This window comes from Tamandua tetradactyla, chromosome 14 (assembly GCF_023851605.1).
Source record: "Tamandua tetradactyla isolate mTamTet1 chromosome 14, mTamTet1.pri, whole genome shotgun sequence".
NCBI lineage: Eukaryota > Metazoa > Chordata > Mammalia > Pilosa > Myrmecophagidae > Tamandua > Tamandua tetradactyla.
The window spans coordinates 16,630,275-16,655,014 of record NC_135340.1 but is presented as its reverse complement, the minus strand read 5'-3'; the positions used below and the strand labels follow the sequence as shown (position 1 = coordinate 16,655,014).

At 37.4% G+C, this 24,740-nt stretch overlaps 1 protein-coding gene across 1 annotated transcript in view; it reads right to left on the bottom strand.

Moving 5' to 3' along the window:
• SLC25A21 (solute carrier family 25 member 21) overlaps positions 1 to 24,740 on the bottom strand; it is a 462,293-nt gene that overhangs the window by 252,681 nt on the left and 184,872 nt on the right. The gene's annotated exons all lie outside the window — the stretch shown is intronic.

Here is a 24,740-nt window from a genome sequence, read left to right as displayed (position 1 = left end):
GAGGAATCTTAGTTCCCCATCAGTCTCATAAAATTTCAAATGGGAATCTGATAAAAACACAGTCAATTTTTTTACTTATACAAGGCTTGTATCATGATTAAATGCAATCAGTAAATATATTCAAATGATTTTTAAATTTATTTAAATGATTTAAATGCAAATTTATTTTAAAAACATCGGAAAACTATTTTTCTAATTGCAAAGTTGAAATAGCTCAAACTGTAATATAATCAGGTTTAACTCTCGCGCTTAGATAGTAGAGCTGTGCACTATTTTCCTCTCGTGTTACTGAAAAGTTTTATATAAACCAAATTTTTGTAAATCTAACTGTATTTTCAATAGTTAAGAAATTCAGTAGTTAACTTATGAATCCATTTGTAACCAAAGCAGTCTCTTTCAACATATCTTTGACACAGAGTTGGAATTTCATACAGTAGGCAGACCTGCTTGAAAGTGAAGTTTGGTTGCAAAATTTGGTGTTTCCCAGCTAGTTTATAAAAATTTTTAGTGGAATTTCGCATAACAGATTTGCTTAAAAGTGAGATTTTGTTGGAAAATTCTGTGTTGCCCAGCTAATTTGTAACATTTTTTAGTAAACCTTAATTTGTGGTCAGATTCATTTATGGAAAAACGTAAGAAAGCCATGTTACTCTGTTTCAGAAAAGAGGTGGGGCCAACTTATTTATTCCTAATCAAATAATTTGGAACCAGAGGGAGAAAACGTAAATATAAGTTCTCGATCAAGCATATGCCTTTTGGACGGGGTTTGACTAGGAGGATTGAATGAAATATATATTCTTATGCACTGCTTGTTAAACCAGCATTTCTGTTAATTGGCTTTGTTAAATGAACTTGATTTGCATCCCTCTTTCTCTTACTCATAACCTCGTTGTCCACCTAAATCTTTCTGACATACCATCTCCAGGTTATCTGGGGCTGTGTCTAATTTTCCAGAACCCAGTCCCTCGCTTTTCTCATACTTTCACAACAATCGAGCCCTTGTTCTATGTGCAAAAGTCCTCTTTAAAAAAAACGTGCACTTTATATAGGAAAGACCAAGTTTCTTTAAGGGAATAGTATTCAGTATTTACATACATATATAAATAAATTGCCAATGTATTGTTCTACTTGCTTTATAAATGTTATAGAAAGGGAATAAAAATGGATTCGGAAGAAACAGGAAACATTAAAGAATCAGGGCCACTGGCAATAATGAACAAAACATCTAAAATGAATTAACAGAAAATGTAGATAATTCTATCACTAAAAATGTGAACTGTAAGAAATAAGAAAATGTAGTTTTGTACTGTCTGGTAGAGCTTTTTTACACTCAAGAGTCCTCCTCCATCTCAGAATTTGCTATAGTAAATTACCAATAGCTCTCCATACAGTGTACTAAAATAAACTTTAAAATCAGCTGAGCTACATGAAAGATTACTTTCTCACATAGTGACATAGAAAGGAAGTCCAACAAGAAAATTTTATACATATTATACTCTCAGAAGATATTGTGAAAGTTTCATAAGTATGCTTGGATTAATTCAGTCAACTTTAAAAACTATTATTGGCAGTCCGTTGAAATTAATATACTAAAACGTCATTTTTGCACACAACTAAGCTAGTTTGGGGTTGATAAATAAAAATGCATTTGAAACTACTGACATTTCTGTCATTTGCTTGCTTCCAAATGAAAAGGAATGGAACTAGTTTTTTCCTCCAAGTTCATAGTAAAATTCACTCTCAAATTGTAAAAATAAAACAAACAAAAAAACCTTACTACCCTGAGTGTAGGTTGGAATTTTTTTTTAGTTGTTTTTAAAAAGTCCTAAAAATAGGATTTTATGGTTGAAATGACAGCATTTGAACTATAAAGGCATGAGTGGTGTCCCTTTACAGACGCTTAAATCAAACGCAGAAAAAAGCGATGTGTTGCCAGGATGTTCAGTGTACTTTCCTTTAATTGCCATATATAGTTAATAGCCTTGTCATATTTTTTTTTTCTTTTTTTTTTGAAAATAAGTTGCAAGCAACTCGATTACACAATATTTTACCATGAAACATAGCAAAAACAATGAATTTAATCATTTTGCGGTCTGGGTTGAGTTCAACACTGAAATTTTTTTATTGAACTCTACTGCAACAAAGAATGTCAACCTTACAGATGGCCAACTTTGAAGCTGGATAGAGCCCTGGCCATAATATGATTGTCTGATACTGAAAAAGGACAAAGTACAGAATACAGTGTTCCAATCAGGATTTGGGCTGATCTGAGAAACTCGAGAAAAGTCCTGTGAAGGAATTACAGATACAGAATGACTGGATCTGTCATTTGATCTTGCTTCTGAGACTGAACTTAAAAACCTCTGTTTCAGATTAAACAAGCACTTCATTGCTTTCCTTTTTCTTTCTTTCTTTCTTTCTTTCGTTGTTCTTTCTTTTTTTTTTTAACACACACACAATACTTCTACCTATTTAAAGAAACATTGGGAATAGAAGTAATAGAATTATGCAGTATGTAATGTTTCTACATAGGTTCAGAAAGTTCCTAAAATTTGGATAGTCAGATTTACTCAAAATATTGGCACTAAATAGTATCAAATCAAACTCTGGGTACAGCAGAGAGGTCTTTCCTACAACGTGTGTGATCAGGGAGATTAGAGATCCCATCCCATAAAATAGAGGGAAAAAATGGTCTCATTTTTAGAAACCAAGCTATCCCATTAGCATAGATACACAGATTAAGCAGTCAGCATTTTATACTTTTCATCATTTTCAAACATTATGCTTCACAAAATTGTACAGGGAATCTTTAAATTTTACATTTGACAAGAAAATCAGAGTGGCTCCAGCAACAGCACTTCTGTAGCTTTAACTTACAAGATACCTACACCAAATAAATTTTAAAATTTACCCGTATACTTTTAATATGAATCTTAAGTTATATAGGTCCCCTATTTAAATAAGTGCTTTCAACACAATTTATGTTTGATGATATTTAAGGGTAGAAGATCTCTGGTATACATTTAATAATATCATGGGATATTTTTTATTGTATTTTCCATGTAGCTTAGAATACACAAAATCAAATATAACTATACTTTCGTTTACAGAATTTTATATGGTAGTCTTACTAGGACTGTCAAAATGCTAACTGGTAATTATAGAAAACTTCAAGTTTTTATTTCAAGAAATAAATTAAAAATAATGAAACCTTTGAGAGTAAGCTTACAATAAAATTGTTAAATACATAAATTTAATGGTTGTTACAAATATAGATATGATACAAAGTAAGACTGAGTGAAAATATGGTAGTATTATCTGCATTTTGATATGCAGAAGAATTGGATGATACATCAACTTACATATGAACAACAAAAAAAGAAAATATAACTCTCAAAACGAAAATATCTAAGGTTTTGCTCATATTGCTTTGGAAATATCTCATCTGTACTTTAAGCTTATTAATATTACACAGGGGTTAATTTTCAGTTGTTTGGGCTATTATTCATTCTTTCGCAATTAAGTATCAAGCTTATAAGCAAGAGTTCAGACTAAAACAACATTTTGCTGCTTAAATTCATTTTACCTTAAACTTTTTTTGAAACTGAAATTCTAAGTGATCAGAAAGACAGCCAAATAAGAATCTTTTCAGCAGCATCATTAAAATTACCAAAAAGAAAAAGAAAAAGAAAACAAGTAAAAAAAAGCCCCCCCACACGCAAAGTGTATTTTATAAAGGAGGCTGGAAGATTGATGAGAAACCAACTCTGGAAAAGCACAAAGCAGGCAGCAAGCACTGTGCTGGCACCTAGTGGCGGAACGAAGGCAGATGTTGGGAAACGAATACGCTCCAGTTATTTTTCCCTATGATTTCTACCACACACATTTGAAAGGAAGATAAATAAAAACATATTTTGAGCAATAAATGCATCCTAACTATGCAACCAAATGGTATGATTTTAATTTTCTGCTAGGACAGAAAGAAAATTTGGAGAGCTGGTGGGGGGGGGGGGGGCGGGATGTGTGGAAAGAAACAAGACCAGCTATAGTGAATATATAACATAGCTAAAATAAGGGCTGTGCAATTTTCTCTTCCCTTGATACGATTTGCCAAATCTGGTCACTCTAGTCTATTTTCTGCCAAGCAAATGATTTTTATGAAATTGAGTGATAAGATATTCGTGAAGTTCTACCCATATTTGGGACGTAAGTCATCAAACACTATTCATTCCTAACTATTTACCACTAAAGTTGGAGTTCTCAAATGCCAATATTATGTGACAAAAGTACAGCTATTTTTCCTTCACAGTATTGTGGGGGGGGGACACATTTAAATTTGAATCACTCTTCCTCCCGCCATCTTTTTTTGGGAAAAAGTACGATTCTGATAAAGAGCTTCTCTCTTAGAAATAAGTCCCCAATTCAATATGAGTTTTAAAAAGGCTGAATTACTACTACTTGCCAGGGACAGTCAGGCAAAAGCTAAGTCTGCCACATGACTTCTCTGGCCTCTGCCAACTATGAGCGTCTACGATTTTCTGAAGAAAGGGTCTATTATATTTTTCTACATTGGGAGGTGGATTTTAGTTCACTGTCCCAATAAGTGTTTCAGGTATTATCTTTTCCTACATTGGAAAGGCGGAGTTGAGTTCGCTGCCCCTGTAAGAGTTTTACTACATCTAACCCCTTATTTCGTGGTATTCCTGGATTGGTTTGTGATTATTTATGGTGGAGAAGCAGAAGGGCCAAACCATAAATCTTAAAGTCAGGTTAAGAATGACCCTGCGGCAAACTGTGAGGGACCAAAACCCAAGTACCCCATTATTTATCTAGGTGTGCTTTCTAAAGAAATTACATAATATTAGATAGTTGGTTTAAGTTTTAGCTAAAACATGATAACGTTTCATACACAAAGTCTTTCTTACTAATAATCCTTCTTTCCTCTTCTTTAATAACAGAGCAGCCTGCCTTTATCCTGTTGTATTAATCTGATATCTCACGCCCCATCATGTGCCTACAGCTTACCGTATATACTTTACTGATGCTAAACATTAGAAATTAATATTTTAGCTAATTGTTTGGATTTGTGTTATATCATGCTCCAGACATCTAGCAACGTATTTTAGAGCTTGTGAATGAATGGAATAATGTTGCACTACCAGAGGGCTGTTTCTACCCGTCAGGGTCCCTACTTTGCTATTAGATGGGAGAACCAGATTGACTGCCCCTTGTAACTTTGCTTCCCTATGAAATTTCAGGGAACTGCCGGATATCCCAACGAGACCACTCCCTTTGACTTGTTGCAGCGCACGCAGTGTCTATCCTCGGAGCCCTGCAAATGCAGGTCAGAATTGTTTCTCAAGAGTTAGAAATGAGAACAGGACTCAAGTTTTAGACCACTGGACTATGCCTCCCAGTTAGCATGTATTCTTTGTTTAAAAGAAGCTGGCTAGAGGGAAGCGCCTGAAACTGCAGAGCTGTGTTCCAGTAGCCATGTTTCTTGAAGATGATTATATAATGATATAGCTTTCACAATGTGACTATGTGATTGTGAAAACCTTGTCTGACACTCCTTTTATCTACAATATGCACAGATGAGTAAAACATATGGATTAAAAATCAATAAATAAATAATAGGGGGAACAAATGTTAAAACTAATTGGGTAGATTGAAATGCTAGTGGTCAATGAAAGGGAGTGGTAAGGGGTATAGAAAAAAATAGGGGGAACAAAGGTTAAAATATATTGGGTAGATGGAAATACTACAGTCAATGAGAGGGAGGGGTAAAAGGTATAGTATGTATGAGTTATGTTTTTTTTTTTCTTTTTCTAGAGTGATGCAAATATTCTAAAAAAGATCATGGTGATGAATATACAACTATGCAATGATATTGCGAGCCATTGATTGCACACCATGTATGGAATCTTTGTATGTTAAGAATGCTCATGTTGGTATGTTGGCTTGGCTTGTCAAATAAAAAATAAAAAAAAAATTATTAAAAAAAACTGGTTTAGAAAAGTCCTTGTAATTTATTTCTCCATATCAAGTCTGATTAAGTGATTGAAAAACATATAGCAATATATTTTTTATATTAGGTATGAAATCATCACCACTAAATTTATGAGAAAAGGAATAAAAGAGAAAAAGAAACAGGTCCTAATTCACCAGCAAGAGAAGGCTTCCTTCAAAGGACACCACCAATTCCCTGTGAAATCCCAAACTCATGTAAGTAAAACCTCTGCCCTAATGTCACTCCAATTGCGTCACAAAGCCCCATTCTGGTGTCCACCTCTGTACTTCTCTATGTGACCTTGGGGAAGACTGACCAAAGGTAAAGGTGGGTGGGGGCTCTGCCCACATATGGCCAGCTCTCACGGACACGTCCTAAAGCCTATCCACACATGGGACCCTGGTCCGGTGTGCTACGGGGCGGGGACAAGCCACAGCCAGAGCCTGCAGCACGGGGAGGAGGAAGGTGGATAAGTGGCTGAGGAGTAGGAAAAGATGGACTAAGATAGATTGTTAAGGGAATCCAGAGGGAGGAAACTGCCTTCAGCTTGGGGCGAGAATTGGAAGGACGGGGTATCAAGGAAGACTTCCTAAAGGAGGCAGCTGGGCCTTGAGAAAGGCTAGGATTAAACCATGATAGGAGAGGAGAGCAAGCTGGCTAAAAGGAAACACTGCAGATGGTGATGGGATGTCCAGACATCTTGAAGAGAGAGACATCCACTGCACAGCCAGAAGGATGGAGCTCTCAGTAGCCAGCTAGTGCCTAGCATGAAGAGTGACCAGGACTGCTCTATTTAATACATAAGAGAACAAACACACATTTGTAAAGTATTTCTAAGTCCACAAAATTTACAGATGGCCTCATTACCAATGATAAATTCCATGTTTCTGTCTCTCTCCCAGCCCTCCTCATTTCTTGTGATTTTATCTAGTGCAGTGAGTGCTATTTCAGGAGCCAAACCAACACAATACAGAAATGAAACTGGGTGCCTTAAAATTAGGGCGAGTGCCTTCCGTTGATTCATCCCATCATTGTTTATTTTCGTTGTTTGAATAAATTCTAATTTTCAAATTGAAATATAATTATGCTTTGCTGTCATTTTGTCCTTTTCATAATGTACCCAGTAAGGTTACTAAACACAAGTCAACTCATGTTCATTTCTCCAGGTTCATTTCTCTAGGCCCTTCCCAGTCAACCATTTCTGGACAACCAAAAACCAAAGCAAAACAAAACCGAACCACAAAACTTTCTTTCCCCAGACTCAGATTATTCTTTTGCGTTCTGTGGGACTACCCAGGGATATAAATAGTGATAGTTACCCATTCTCACTCCAAGATGCTCCCACAATCCTTTCAAACCCATTGATGGGGAGGAAAGCTACCTTCATTTAATGAAGAACCTGAGACATTGAAGGGAAGAATCTTGTTACAAAAGGAGGTAGGAAAGCAAGTTTATACCACGTGACATATATAATTTTTAGCCTGTTTAAAACCAATTTGCCCTTCAAAATCTGAGTAGGAGTCAGAAAGTATAAATACAAGTGAGCTAGCAACACAGTCTTTAGCCCAGTGCTGTATCATGATCTGAATATACTGGTGCTTCTGTCGGTTAGAAGATGAAGGCATCAGCTAAATTAGTGAAACCTTGAGGATGGTGTTCATAGAAAAATAACATCAGGTTCAGAAAAAGAAACAAGCAGAATGATGTTATCAGTTACTTATAAATATTAAACAACATATGAAACAAGTTGGTAAATGCAAATTTACTTCTTCATTTTCACACTATACTAATCCGGTAAAAAGTTTATTGTTGAAAGTTTTAAACGGTATCGGGGATCCCACAAACCATAGGAACATCCAAGAATTAAGTCCTCTTGTTTCTATATTTACTAGCCAAAGAGCCATCAGCATTGTAGAAAGAAGAAATTGTGCCTGGTTTCTTTAACTGTAATTAGTTAAGTTCAATTAAGTGTACCATACACACACTCAGGTGCTATCTGTGTTAGTGCTAATAAATATTTAACCCCACAGATAAATCACAGCAATAGGAATTCCAAAAAAGTTTATAGTGTTTGTGCTTTTAAACCTTTCAGGTGACATTTAGTGTGTGCCCCTTAAACTTCTGTTTTATACAGGTATCTGCCTGCCTGGTATAATTAGTATTAAGAAAAAGATCTGCTAAATTCTGGGTTGTTTTTTCTTCCACAAATCATTACTTCCAATGTGTTGTCACAATTCTCGGATGTCCAATTAATTAAAATCCAAATTACAATTGGTTTTGCTCAACAACTGTCCAGTTTAGCAGGCCCATGAAAGATGACCACCCCTGGAGTATTGATAATACCTCTAGGCTGTCAGCGTGTCACGGCCAAAGCACGAAATCTAACATGACAGATAATGGAAGTGTTATTAATGCAAACCAACCTGAGGTTAGACCACATTTTAATAATTAATATGCGTTTATTTGGCAAAATATTTAAACACCTTTTTTCAGACTTTCTTGTAGCAACCCCATTCTGGAAACTATTTCTCCTTAGTAATAATAATAATAAGTGATGAGAATTTACTTAATTCCAGATCTTTTAACCCTCCTCACTCCAATCCCACATACTCAGCAAAAGTTTCTAAATGTTATTTAGTACTTTACTTAAGCGGTTTCAACTCTAGCCTTTTGAAACAGCCCATAAGTGATAATGAAATGCATAAAGGAATGAGACAGAGAATCCAATTACACCTACCTGCATAGTTCAGCTGCTCACCAAGTAACAATAAACAGGCATTCTTGAGTCACAGCATTTCATTGGAAATGGGGCAGAACTTGTGTATTTTAACAACTTTTTACAACTAGTAACCACTACAGCATTTATTTTACTTTCTGAAAGAAAACCAGAAAAGGTTCATAATTTAAACTAAAGGGTCTTTCAGCCTTGAAGAGAAAAAGCACTTCTGCTTAGCACCTCAGTAATGCTACGGGATGTGTACAGGTGAATTAAGAAGACTGGACTCAAAGATAGTTTGTCTTTGGCTAGCCTGAAATGTCTGACTCCTATCCAGCCCTGCAATCATTTATTATCCAGCAAAGAAAGGCTGGGTTTTTGCTCCACAAATACAGTGGTGGGCCCCAGCTTATGATGATTTACCACGTCTGCTCTGAAATGCTCAACACAGGCTGCTCCAAAATGGGCTCTCTCTTATACAGGCACACACATCTGATGATATTTTAGTTCTGATTTACTTTTGTGCCACTAAAACCAGAGCGTTTTGGTCACCTGCAGACATTTTTCTTCTCAAACATGACACTCAAAACACATTTTAGGGGGTACTTTATTTTAAACGATATGTATCTGAACACATATAGCAAAAGCATCTCAGGTTTTATTGGGTTAGTAACCTGATATTCATTTTTCCTCTTAGAAGGGACTGTTTTTAAGACTTAAAAGTATTGCACCCAAAACACATTTTGGGCATTACTCTCTTTTAAATGATACATATATGGAAATAAATAGTGAAAGTTGCTCAGGGAATGTTGGGTTAGTAACCGGATATTTATTTTTCCTCTAAGAAAGAACCATCATTATTCCAAAGTATGAATATTTTACAAGAGCATGGAAAATATATAGTATTAATAAGAAGAGGCTTTGGCTCTGGTGGAAATTTGGACACATCAATTTAGAAATGCCAGTTCCTAAGTGCATAATTTTAACTTCAAACCTGCATCATGCACACACTCAACTACAAGCACAACCATAAGTAGTACCGCGTTTACATATGACACACTTAGGCGTGCAGAATGTGGTCTCTAAAGTCAAAACCTCCAGCTTGTTAAATCTGACACCCTAATTAACTGGGATATTATAAGCGAGAAACAATAAATTTTGAAAGTTAACTGGGGTATAGACATACACTTTGCTTAGGGATACATGGTGGCACACGCATGTATGTTAAGTGAGGATACAAGTGGATTCGGTTAAATGTGTCATTCTCAGCAGGCATTAGCTACAGATCCATTGCAGAGAGTGCCGTATAATTGACAAGTTTGCACTCAGAACTGTCTTGCAGTGATAAGCAGAGAAGAGGTAGGAAAAATCTAATAAAGAGATTTAAATGAGAACCTGTTTAAAGATCATCGAAGTAACCAGACAGCTTATTACAGAACATATTCAAAAAACAAACAAAAACCAAACATTGAAAGGCTTTGCTGGCTAAGTCTAAACTCCAGCTGCCCTGTGTGGCAGTTACCAGTCACAAGTGGCTACTGAGAACCTGAAACACGACTAGCCTGAATTGAGATGCGTTGTATTTGCAAAGTACACAGGGACGTCAAAGACTTCGTACTAAAAAAAGAACAGAAAATACCCCATGTATTTTAATTGATTACATGTTGATCTGTTAATACTTTGAATTAGGTTAAATAAAATATATTATTGAAATGAATTCCACCTGTCTCTCCCTACTTTTTAAAACATGGCCACTAGAAAATTTGATATTATTAAAGTGTTTGCATTTATTTCTATTGGACAATGCTGGTCTAAAAGATAAAGTCACGGAGTGTGAGAAGAGGTTAAGAACTTGTAAATCATCTCACCCAACCCCTACACTTTACAAACAAGGAAGGTGAGGCTCAGACAGAAAACCAACATTGATACACTGTTTCACAGAGGCCAGTGTTTGACAGTCAGCCCAGATTTCCTTTCACAGGAGTATCAGGAGGGAAAGACAATCACACGTCTCACTCACCACAGTCCTAAGTACTTCTCTTTCAGGCAGTCTCAAAACCCTTTTCTCATCTTTTGAAATGTAGTAGAAGAATGTTCTAGACTTAAAGTCATCTCTGCAGTTGTCTTCATTCTCCTCTTGACTTGGATGGTGGATACTCACCCCAAGACATGGATTTTATGTGCTGTTATTTGTATGCATTTTAATGAAGATACTAAATTCATGGCATGCTAAAAGTTTTTAGAAAATGATTTAGTAAGATTTAGAGAGTGAACAAGTTTGTAATCAAGCAATTTAAAATAAGCATTAAATTTGTCTTTAGAGTACAATAATGATGAAGTAATTTTTCAAATAACCTCCAGTTTTCCTTCTCAAGAATCCTCCACTCCCTTCACTATACCGTCTACCCAGCTCATACACCTCTCCTCTATGCCACACACAGGGCTTATCCTTTCTGCAGCTATTTCCATATATGTGGGATATTCTGCTTTTCCTTAGTGGAATAGCTTTCACTTTTTATTTTTATTGTGCTTTCCATGATACCGAGTTTAATTTAAGTTTATTCACTAATGCCCATTTCTAGAGTCCTATTTTCTGACAGTCTAGAGTATGTTGAGTTGAGGTGCTAAATAGAAAAGAGGATAAACTAGAGATGAAAACCCTAAGGAGATTCCCATTCCATTCTTTATGGATTTAATTTCCTTAAGTGTGCCCAATGACAGTAATAGGCTTCTCCAAAAAAGAAAAAAAATGGGGAGGTTGTGAGGGGGAAGGTTCCATTGTCCAACACATGAGGGGATTTCTGGATTAAGTACAGACAGCTTTCTTTTCGGGAATATATCCCAGAGACTTTAATATGCTAATTTATACCCTGAGCCTCCAAGAGGGGATATAATACGTGGAGCTCTCCAACCCTATTTAAATCAGATCAATTCTGTCCTCATAGAGTATCCTGAACACCAGTGTCCCATAGAACACCCTGTGCCATGGAATTGTTACAAGATTCCTTTATAAAATCAGGTATCATCATTTCATCTTTACATTATCGCCGGATAATGTCAATTATTTTATTCAATCATTTACACAATAGCTCCTATCATATTTTAGGGATGTAGTTGGTGAACAGATACAGTCCCTAGCCATTAGAAGCTTGCATTCTAGTTCAAGAACAGAGTAGGAACCACTGAGCCATTTTCTGGTGTTAGACTAATTAAGCACTTGACTTAGAGTCAGCAGCTCCTAGCCCCATCTTAGCCCCCAACTTACATTCTCATTGCTGGAGCCACTCAAGTTACCTGTCTTATACATTCTTACCTGAAGGAATGGGCCAATTGGATCTCTTGCCTGTCTCATTTTCTGGACAATCCTGAATCAAAGCTCAAGTTTCTTCAAGGACACTCCAACCAGAAGGTAAGGAATGTATGTCCCAAGCTCCTCCCACAACAGTACTCTCGGGGCCCAAACCCAAGCCTACCCATCCCAATCCCAAGATTCCCTTAGTTAGCTATGGCTACTGAAGCCACATCCTGGGCACTCTCTACTCCTTGAATCTCCAGAAGAGACCAGGAGGCAACCTGGAGTGAACACTCCACCATGGCCTACAGCGGCAGCATTCTCTGTCTCAGACAGGACATTTTGGTAAACAAGCCACAACACCATGAACTATTCTCCTCCCTTTAAAATCACACAAAAAAGATCAACAGTTCAATATCTCTCTCACCAAACCAAAACAAAAAGCTAAGTATTAACAAGGGAAATAGCCTGTACTTAAGCAATCTACAAATTTAGTTCAGAAATAGGATTTAAGCAATATAATATCCAAAAATAGAGTAGATAATATAGGCAATAATAATATAACTTAGGCAATTTGGAGACGGATTATCAGTTATATTAGTTACCCTACTTTTTCCACAGTTTTGTCTCTGATCATTGCAACACTATGCATCTCAAATGTCCCTTACTTACCAAACACACAGACCCTGTCAATTATTCAAGCCATGCCACTGGAGGAAAATAAAAGAAATAGACTTTCCTTATCCACAGACCAGTACATTCAACAGAGATTTTTCATTTTGTCCAGATTTTTGTGCAAAAGACAATTTTTTTTGGTTTTGCAAAAGCATCAACAAACAATTTAAATGTAGCAACACTAAAATAAAAACAATTCAATAATTGTTAAGATAACCTAGTCTAGTCCTGGCTACATAGCCTTCAGAAAGGCAGTTATCCTCTCTGAGCCTCGATTTCCTGAACTTTGAAAGGAGAGGAAAGATAATTGGATCTCTAGAATATTTTGAAAGGCCCTGATCGAATAAAAAATTGTTCCTTGAAACTTACACTATAAATGTGTCTTTAAAAAACTATCAGTTTATAGCCTCCTCTTAAATTTTGCCATTCTAAATTTTACACAAATCATGCTATTCTCTGAAAATAGGTTAGTTCTACTTAAATTTTAGCCATTGCGAAACTACCCAGTTAAGCCATGGTTTTTATTTCAAAAGAAAGGATGTCAAAGGAAAAATAAAAAAGCAAAACGATGCCAACTACGGGCTACTATTTTCCTATCTACAAATAGAAGCAAAGCGAATGGCGAGGAAGGAATGAGTGTGAGATTTGTACAATAAACAAAGTATGTGTTATGTTTGAATAAAAACAGTACAATATGTTTTTACATATCACTGTACATGCTCATGTAGTTTTAAAATATTTTTCCTTGTGATTAGGAAAGAACTGGAATTTTGGTACCAGGACAAAAGTAAAATTATTTCATTTGGGACATATTCATTCATCTTAATCTATATTCTGCACTGGACATGCCCAAAACTCCAAGGAAGCGGGGCTGGGGGCCCAGCCTGTCTCTTTGGGCACCCACTATCTGGGTTCTCAACCACCCATTACATTCCCAGAGCTCTGTTACAGGTGTAGATCACGGTACGGAAAACTCTTCGGTTTCAAATGAGTGGCAGGTACCAGAAACCTCATCAAATTTCATCAAGTTCAGTGGTTCTTTAGCAATCAGGCAAATGGATTTGGGAGCTCTTCTGATTATGATGGAAGCACCCACAAAGCCACTTATTTCAGAACCGTATCTCATTGGAGCAGACGTTGGGCCATGCTGCACAATTTTCTGTCTCTGATGTTGAAACAGGGTCAGTTTCGTGGTAAAGTATAGTTGACCTCCAGGAGTTCACAAAAAGGACAAGAAAAGGAATGCTTGCTAAAAGCCTGTTAGATGATGACTGCATCTTACAAATATATTGTCCATGAGGACACTTTACATTCTGTAAACCTAATTCTATTTTCAGACTGTCTTACCTCTTAAAAAAATAAGCTGCCTGGATTCACAAATTTCTAAATTTGCCAGGATTTGGAAAACAGGTATACCTAAGGAAAGGCTCATGAATACCTCCCACAGTGGCTCCTAAACTTCCAGATTTTACCGAACAGTTACATTTTTTTTTTTAATTCTTGAGGAATAACAGAGTTGCCAACTCCTTATTTTGCCAAGCAAGAAAATTATTAAAATTACCATCATCAATTCCACCATTATTTCATGAAAGGAAGGGCATTTTCAATAGCCCAAAAGGTAAAAGGAAACTATACCAAAAATGACAATGCTTTACGTTAATGACAATTTCACACAAATTTATTTGTTATTTTTCTCATTTGCAAAAACTACTGAAGACTCCCTACTAGACAGACATAGCTTTAGGGACCAACATTTGGGACTCACTGGTTTATACTGAAAAGCCTTTTCTGAATCCTACCCCATCCCTTAATATTTTGCTCATATTGGTTCTGTTAGAGATGTGATCACATTGTCTCATATAGTTGTTCACTTGTGCATGTGCCTACTAGGCAGTGAGAAGAGTCATTATCTTCTTCATCTTCTGGCTTCAGCACCTAACAAAATAAATTCTGGATACCTTTTTATGAATGAATGAATGGGTGAGTGAATGAATGAGAGAGACCTCAATGAAGAAATAAGCAAATGAATGAATGAAATCCATGTACACCAAACCTCAATTCCCATCGGTTTACTGATTTTTCCTGTAGTGGAAATAGATGGCTGAAGGAGTCTGATACTTTCTATAAAGGAAATACATGGCTGAGAGGTCAATCTCAATCCACCATTGTGGACAGATGGTACAGCTCTGCCCAGAAACACAGAATTAATTCAGAGTTACCAAGGCAGACTTTTGGGCTATCTAGAGATCACATTAGCGAAGACTCTGCCTTCTGGACCCCCAAAATGATTCACTGGTTACATACACAACTTGAGCAGGGGCCCTCCTACAAGGTTTCATCCCCCCCCCCCCCCCCGCCCCGTCCTGTGCTTTAGGTAGTCACATTTCAGGTGCAAAGAATACAGAGTATACTTGGATCAAAAAATAATTTAAAAACAGACCATGGTGGGATGAATGATTCTCTTCCTTTCAGTCCTTGGCATTTAAGATTTTGCCTCAGAAAAAACAGTCTCAGTTTTGGAGGGTCTAATATTTGTTGTTCTTAAAGATTTCTATAAGTACATGTCTGATGACTATTGTTCCTATGAAGAAGTTTCATAAAAAGTTGAACTCTTTTCTTAACTTTATTATCATATTATCACATGCACATGCTTGCTAAATAAATGGTGGACTGTTCACCCTAAGCAAACAAAAGTGACCACAGGATTAGAAGCAAATTCTAGACCAAAGAAGTCTAGATCTAAAAAGGTCCCACCACTTTCTAGATCCATAGAGTTCAAACTGACATTCTTTGGGCATTCTGTACTACAATGATTAAAGGTAAAAACAAAACAAAATGAAACAAAAAGCAGTTATTCCCTGACCTCATGACCATAAATCCTCAAAATACAAGGGTTCCATTTTTACCCCATTCACAAAGAGAGTGGCCTTGGGCAAAAAGGACTACACATTTTGTAGTTTGGGCTTAGTCCCGAAGTTGTCATATTTCAGGAATGAAGAAAGGGACATTCATGAAGACATCTCTCAAATGGTTGCATATTTACAGAATGTTTAGATCTGATTACTCACCTATCATCAAGCTGTGGCAACCCAGTGTTCCCTGGATCCTTCAGTGGTGTTGTGGAATTTGATTTTTATCATTTTGCTATTCTACCTCTGCGTCTACCTATTTAGTTTTGAAGTATCAATTGCCAGTATTATGGCCCATGTCTAAACACTGCTTTTGGTTATCAAGGGTTGAATGTCAGAAAATATTTAGTTAATGATAACAAGGCATACTGTAAGCTATTACTAATCAGCAATGTGCTTGAATTTTAAGATGTTTCTTAATCACCAACTTTTCATTTTCATATAAATAGAACAGGATACTTTTAGGCTACTTTGTGTATATGGCAGGCTGGGCTAAGAAGCAACAACTGAATTAATATCTTTATTTTGTAATTTATAAGATTCATATTGTTAACAATGTGAAAATGGCATAAATAACTGATAAAATAGTGTTATAAACCTTAAAGCATATATAAAGTTGGAATATGAAATACAGAGAAAAAGTTGAAATAGCAATAACAGGATACAGAAGTTTGTAAGTAGCTAGGTCTGAACTGAAAATTCTGAATTTTAATAAAATTCCAAAAATTAATATTCAATAGATGGAAAAACTGAAAAACTTTTATATAATTCTATTTTGTATAGCAAACAGCAAATGTTCTTTATTGACAGAGACAAATTTTAGCACATGAAAAACTTTCTCAGCATAAGATAATAATGTCTTCAATATTAATTAGGAAGAAAGGGTAATCAGTTTAGAAATTACCACAATAATAGAGGAATTTATTCAATAATATTTGTTTATCATTTATGCTTTTTTTAAACTACTTTTATGGTTAAGGAATAAAATTTATTCAGTATTTGATAAACACAAGTTATACTATGTGCCAGATACGGTGAAGAGAGAGAAAATAAATTTCAAACTGTTTGATTTTCCAGTGTCTACTGAGCATCTTCACATGGGGTAATTAATTTTTTTCAATAATGCTGCCAATTAATTCAATGTCTACACTGTGTTAGAAACTTGGATTCAAAAAGGAATATAGGCGGGCAATGGTGGCTCAGTGGCAGAGTTCTTGCCTGTCATGCCAGAGACCCGGGTTCGATTTCCAGAGCCTGCCCATGTCAAAAAAAAAAAGGAATACAACATGATTCTGAAGAATCAGATTATCAAACTGGTGTCCAGAACCAAACTTATCATCCCATTCCTTTATCACTATTTAACCCTTTATTACCTCTCCTAGTCATTAAGCTGAAACCTGAAAATCATGCTTGATGCATCATCTTCAATGAAAAATGTTTCCAGTCTTTTGACGTGAACTCTGCCTCGTGTTCCTACTCTACTCCTCTTTTTTCTCCATGCTCTCTTACAGGAACTCTCCATCTCTCATCTTTTACAGGAACTCAGGCCATCTCATCCTGGAGAACTCTTCTTAGCCTAGTTCTGATCATGTCTGTTTCTGCAAAAGACTTCCAAATCCTCCCTCCTGACTTATGAAGAAGGTCTGAAATATTAGGTTGGCCTACCAAGGTCCGTGCTGATACGGTCCCAACTCACCCTCCCACTATCTGCTGGTTCCTCCACTTGCTCCATGCTTTCCTACCTCTGCACCTTTCTTCATTTTCCTTATACGCCCATGCTTACCTCTACTTCATCCTCTTCTCTGAAGGTGCAAATTCTATGCATCCTCTAAGGCCCATCTAGGAAGTTTTGGCATTTCTCTCCAGCTAGAACTAATTAATAGTTTTTGAATCTGTACTTCTCAACTCTATAGATTTCTAAGGTCATGGATCATTTTTAACTTATATTTTGACCATTCATTCCCCTATTTTATCTACCGTACTATTAAGCCATTTGAGGGCAAGTTTTTCATGTGCTGTACCTCCTTCAAACCTGGAACAGAGTAGCCATTCCATATATATCTATTGAAAAAATAAATAAAGAATGAAGAAATGAGCAAACTCAAAGTGACTAAAGATGGACATGGTAAAATTAACTTGAAAGGAATAGACATCATGAGAGAAGAATGTACAGCATTGCTCAAGAGGTTATAATAACTAGGTATAATTACTAACATTATGAAAGAAGTAATTTATGCTAAGTACTTGGAACTTTTTCCCAAGGGGATTACTTTTGTACAGTGATAATTTCCCACTTAGGGATGAAAGAAAATTATCACTTGGATTGATAATAAAAGTTCTGCCTATTTCTTATTGCAATTTTTTTTTTCCTATTCATACTGGCAAGGGCACTGTGGGGACAACTCTATGCTGTCATTCAAATGGCCTGGTTGACTTGTCGGTCTCATGTTTCTGAATTCTGTGATTTTATCTACAGGCATTCTCAGTAGCAATTCACCATTAATCAAGGGGATTTTAACTCTAGGCACATTAAAGATGACAAACCAAGATTAAAGATGGATGATAAATGCAGTGAAAACCTCCTCTGCTTAATTTCTCATATTTATCCACCAAAAATTGCACCTCTGGTAATGAATACTTAGGCCTACGATTTTATATTTGAAGAGAGTAATCCATCTTGTGGCATGATATCTGTGAAACAACTTAAGGCCTGTTGCCTGCAAGGGGGTGGGGCATAGAAAATGGTTTCCACAAGCAGCAGAAAGTGGAGACTGTTCAAATCCCAGCTTGGTCCTACCCTTTGGTGCTGGTCCATAAACTCGGTACCAGATATAAACAAAACATTCCATTCAACATAATGTCAACTTTCAGCAGAAAGGTCATCCATCACTGTGCATTAATGTTCTGGCACCTGTAAAATCTGATGTGCATTCTTTCAGGCCATTTTTTTCAACTTGGTGTCTGTCAGAGATACCCCCCACCATATACATATTATTTATGTTGGGAGTTGCTTTCTAAATGTCACCCAAATGAATTAGTATCACGCTGAGCCTCGGAGTTAAGAGAGTCGCCATGTGCATTTATGTGTTTTCTCTCCCCGAATACTGACACATTTATATCCTTCCCCGTCAGCTCTGGCTTTGGCAGGGATGCATAGTACAAGCAGTTTATTTTACTATGACATGGTGACAAAATAGAACTTTATTTATGTGAAGCTGGTTAAAAATGCCCTGGCCAAAAAATATGACACCAGTTAAGGAAATCTAATAAAACCTCTTGTAGAAATGGTGTCAAGTATAGGGTTTTATTTGGAACTTAATGAGGTTAGTAATGCATACTTTACCTTACTGTGTCTACCAAATAGCATCAGGCTAATATGGCCAAATGTTTTCTTTAAGAGGCAGGCCAATTTCTGTTAATTTAAGCAGTCTCTCTTAGAACCCTATCGTTCATTCATTCTTTCAACAAATAGGATATTTACTGCATATCTACTTTTTGTAACTAAAGAGGAATTATGTTACCTTTTGGAGATAGGGAACTTCAAATCATCTTTAGTAATATTTAGGAGTTCTCCTAAGGGTCTCAGCAAAATTAACCCATTAATCATACAGTTTCCACTGAAGCTGAAGGAAAACAAAAAACAAGCCCTGAAATTTGGTTCTATGATACCTTTGCATTAAATGCTTTTTATCATATAAATTTTTTTTAGAGGGACAAAAAATGGATACCTTCATTTATGCATTATTTTATGTAGCTTAGCCATGATGACATAAGCAGTGTGTACAAATCATGAAAAAAAAAAAAAGGCCACATCCAAATTTGTGTTGTCTTTCAAAGGTGCCCCATCTAAAGGCTGAATGCAGATTCAAATGATGCTGTACACTGCCCAAAGCATTCATGGCCTTTATTTTTGAAATGGTCATCAGAAAACCATTGTGGGTTGCAAAGAAAGTTCATCTCCTTTTGAGATACAAGACTATCTTCCATGGTTATTATCCCCCTTCCCTCCTTTTTCCTCTCACTTCCTGCTTTCTCTCTCCCCCTCCACATTCTGGGCTGTCTGTGCTGTTGCAGGCAAAGATCCAGAGACTCAAGGCATGGGCCCTGCAGACCTAGGGAGGCACTCAGGGACCACCAGAATGCCTGTGGGATCCATCCAACACTTAGCTGGAACCCTGAGTTCTAGTCTTGGCTCACTCATCAACTTGTTGCATGACCTCAGATAAGGGAATCCAACTCTCTAGATTTTAATTTCCTCATCCATAACATAAACAGGTTGGGGGAGGGTTGCCACAGGTAATCTCTAAAGATAGTTTTTGCTCCACAGTCTATGATCTTACAATCTGCTCTCCAGACAAGCCCCAAGAGTTGGCATCCATACTTATAATTATGCATAAGAGTCACTGTCAGAGAACCTCTTTTGTTGCTCAGATGTGGCCTCTCTCTCTAAGCCAACTCAGCAGTGAACTCACTGCCCTCCCCGTTATGTGGGACATGACTCCCAGGGGTGTAAATAGCCTTGGAAACATGGGACAGAACTCCCGGGATGAGTCAGAACTTGGCTTAATGGGATGGAGGAAGCATTCTTAACCAAAAGGGGGAACAGAAAAATGAGACAAAGTAAAGTTTCTGTGGCTGAGAGATTTCAGAGTCAAGAGATTATTCTGGAGGGTATTTTTATACATTGTATAGCTATCCCTTTTTAGCTTATGGTGTATTGGAGCAACTAGAGGGAAATACCTGAAACTGTTGAACTGTATCCCAGTAGCCTTGATTCTTGAAGACAACTGTGTAACTACATAGCTTTTACAACGTGACCGTATGATTGTGAAAACCTTGTGTCTTATGCTCCTTTTATCCAGGGTATGAACAATTGGGTGAAAAAATAAAGACAAAAATAAATACATAAACAACAGGGGAGGATAAAGGGTAAAAAATTGGGTAGATTGAAATATTAGTGGTCAATGAGAGGAAAGGGCAAGGGGCTAAGGGATGTATGAGTTTCTTCTTTTTATTTATTTTTCTGGAGTGATACAAATGTTCTAAAAATGATCATGGCAATAAATACACAACTACATGATGATATTGTGAGCCAGTGATTATATACTATGGATGGACTGTGTGTGACGATTTCTCAATAAAAAAAAAAATTTTTTAAAAGTTTGCATTCTTTATCAATCACAACTAAATGACATAAACATCTCCAAATTTGACAAACCCAGCACATCAACTAACAAAATTTAGTACTGATTAGGATTTCAAATATAGATGCTGGTGTAAATATCACATTGAAACAGCACAATTTTTATGAGAAAAAAAGTGTCTGATGAATTATATCTCTTTCTATGTATTAAGAATACATAGAAATTCATCTTAAGAATTAGTAATTCTAATTTTAATTCTATGGCCGAGTCATAAAAACAGTTTTATTATACAGAGCTTGCTTACAGTGGTACTCATTTATATAGAATTTTGCTTGTGTTGCAATGTTAGGCATATCTTCCTCTACTGAGCAACTCTAGGCAAAAAATGTAATCCTTCCATTGGAAATGATAAGATAGTATTGGCTAATGTGTACAGTCATAACATAAGACATGGCTGTGTTACAGTCTAGAAGAGAATAAAAACGAACGTCCTCAGAAATTACATTTTAAGGCTTATCTTTTTACTCAGCCATTAGGCCTTTGTCATACAAATGAATAGCTGCTGAGAATATTGCAACTAGGGTTTTTCCAGATATGTTTACCCAGACAGCCAAACTGCCAAAAAGCTGCTAGTGTCTCTGGCAGTCCACACTGCCTGACTGCGTGTGTCATACGGCACAAAGAAGTCACCGTGCCCAGCTCTCTGAGTCGTCCTGTCTAAGAGCACAGACAAACACAGCCCCAGCACACTCAACTCCATATTTGGTATCACTTACTCAGTGCATGCATTTATTTCACATAATGGAGAGCAAAATGAGGCTGCATAAAGCATCATAATTGAGAAGCCATCTAGAAAATTGTCTTTTTAGGAATCTGAAAGATTAAACTCCTTTGATGTCCTCCTGCAGGTGTATGTTTCACTGTGGCTTTTTGTGCCGTGAACACCAGGTACTCATCCAGAAGCAAGTTTCCTGACATCACAGAGACATTAAGAGATCTTAACTGTTCCTTGGGGTAAACAGCCTTGTCACCAGGTGTGGAGGCCTTACCCAGTTATGGGAGACTGGCAATCTCCCATGAAACAATTGTCTGACACACACGTGTGTGCACAGATCCAGGCACATGCACACGAGTGCACACATGTACATGTGCACATGAGAAGGAGCTGGGATGGAGGGGAGCACTAGGTGAGGGCACTTGCTTGTTGAGAGCTTCCCCAGGGCAGCCGAATGGAAGACTGAGAACGGAGTGCACACGGCTGACCCTATCTGAAGGGAGCCTCCAGAGACAGGGGCACACTCCAAACCCATATTCTGCAGTCGGCATCCTGGGAGACTAACACACTTCTTCAGGCCTGTTTGCTCAAACTGTCTAAGTGGACTGTGCACATGAACCCCACAAGCTCCTAGGCTTCAGTTGCCAGTAAATAAATGGATCTGCCACACACAACCATGGATGGGGACAACTCCGTCACGCACTTCTGTGTTGCTTTGACTACCAGTTGCAAATGTCTTATGAGAGAGCCTGGAGTGTGTGGCATGAACTCAAAGCCCAGTTTTCTGCTTTCAGAGGGTGGCAGTGCCATCACAAACAAGCCCCATTCTTCCACCACACTCTGACTAAAAGCAGCCGATTCACTGCTTCCTACTCCAACCACCTCCCAGGGATGCCACCATAGGGTGAAGGCAAGTGGGGGTTCTGGTATAACTGCTTGACCTCAAGCTCTGCGCATCTGAGCCTATTCATTCAAACCAGAACAGTCCTCTCTACTGTTTCTAAAACGAAACCCCAAGAAATGTCTTTCATTGTTCTAATCCCCTCTAATTGCCCACTGACTGCAGATGGAGGAGGTGATGCTTCACCTGTTTTTACAACCTGAGAAAAAAGGTCTTTGAACCCGAGCATGCCCAGTCTTTGCCCACATTCCCCGGAGCCTAAGGGCTCTTCACAGAGCCAAAGACAGAGAGCAAAAGGGACCAGTGGTCTCAGAGATGTGAAGACAGAATGAAGGGAAAGGCAATCACAGTTTTTGTTCATTTTCACCTTCTGATCTTTGTTTGAATTTCCTGAATCCAGATTTTACAATTTTGACCATAATTCCTCTCTCAACTCCCAGTAAACAGGTCAATATGATGAGTGTTCCATTCCCTATTTAGAAATAATATAATCAGTGATCAAAAAGTAGTTTGATGATAGAGCTTTTACAATGTGACTGTGGGACCATGAAAACCTTTGTCTGATGCTCCTTTTACTAGGGTATGGACAGATGAGTAAAAAAACATAGATAAAAAATAAACAAATAATAGGGGGAACAAAGGTTAAAATAAATTGGGTAGATGGAAATACTAGTGGTCAATGAGAGGGAGGGGGTAAGGGATATGGGATGTATGATTTTTTTCTTTTTCTTTTTCATTTCTTTTTCTGGAGTGATGCAAATGTTCTAAAAAATGATCATGGTGATGAATACACAGTTATCTGGTGATATTGTGAACCACTGATTGTAACCATGTATGGAATGTTTGTATGTTAAGATTTTTCCATGAAAATATAAAAAAAAAAAAATCAGTTTGAACATTTATCTTCTACTGAATGCCAGGACAAGAGAAAAGGCAGCACATTGCTGTAGAGTACTTTGAACTCAGGGCCAGAAGAAATGGGTTGGAATTCTCCTTCTGCCAAACGCAGCAGCTGACCACACACTGTCCAGCAGGCCACTTAAAACTTTCTGACTGTTAGAGTCCCCATCTGCCTAACTAATTAGAACATAACAAACTCCCTGCCTCTCTGCAGGACTGTTCTGAGCATCAGATGAGATGAGGGAAGTATGAAAAGTACAGAAGACTAAGGTAGAGAGATCCATGGGTGTGCCTCTCTTTTCTCAAATTTCGAGGGGGAAATTGGAATCTAACCATTTAATCCAACATACGGCTACATGTTTTAATGACTATTTTCACTGGTCATTTTATGTCATCCTTATCTTTAGTCATGTGGATCCCATTCCTATCTAATTAAACCTTTTCAATTCATTAGTTTGACTACTTGACCACACAGAGACATGTGTTTGTGGATGGAATTTCTAGAAGAAGGCAGAATTGAGAAAATATGCTTTCATAAAACTGAGAGCCAGAGTTCTAAGTTTGGGGCTAGTGACGCAAGGTGGAGAGAGAGAGAAAGATGAGGGAGATAGGTAAAAGAGGATACTAGATATATGCCTACATTTTTTAAATCACAATATTTGCACTTTATTTTTTATATCTCCTAAGAGTGCCTTTTTCATATAAACACACAAGAGCACATCCATTCCCATCTTATAATGCAGCCTCTCCGTGCTAACACCATTATCTTGCCATCTCTTTCTTCTGTAGTTGATCCTCCTTGCCCCAACCTGTCAACTCAGGCCTCTGCCTCCTTCCCACCTCTGATTCAATCTCACAGAAGGTGGCTTCACCATCATTCTCTGATTTCCTTTCTGGCCAATACCTTCATGGTAGATCCCTCTTGAGTGAGAAAATGGGCTGTGTTATGAGCACAGCCCTCCTCAGCAGAACCAAACACAGTTGTAGCCAAAACAGCAAGTGAGCCCACGGGAACACCTGTCTATTGCAGTGGGGATTCCACAATGCAAGCCACGCCGAGACTGCAGCCACTCTCGTTATCTGTAACTCTCGCTTTTTGCCAGTAATCAGAAACAGGAAGGCTGACACAGTGTAGAACACAGCAGCCTAATGAAATTATGACAGCAATAACACCGTAGCCACTCTAAGAGGATCTAATGTGTTAAGGTAAAGAAGACCAAGATGGTGGTTCTCAAACCATTCTTCCATGTGCAGAATTGCTGGGTGAGTTTGCAAAAGTCTACAACCAGCATGTCTGATACTGAAGGTGTGGGGTCAGGCCTGGGAATTTATAGCTTTAGCAAACCTTCCCCAGGGATTTCTGATAAAAGGACATCCAAGGACCACTCTTTGAAAAGTACTGCTGTAAGGCTTTGCTG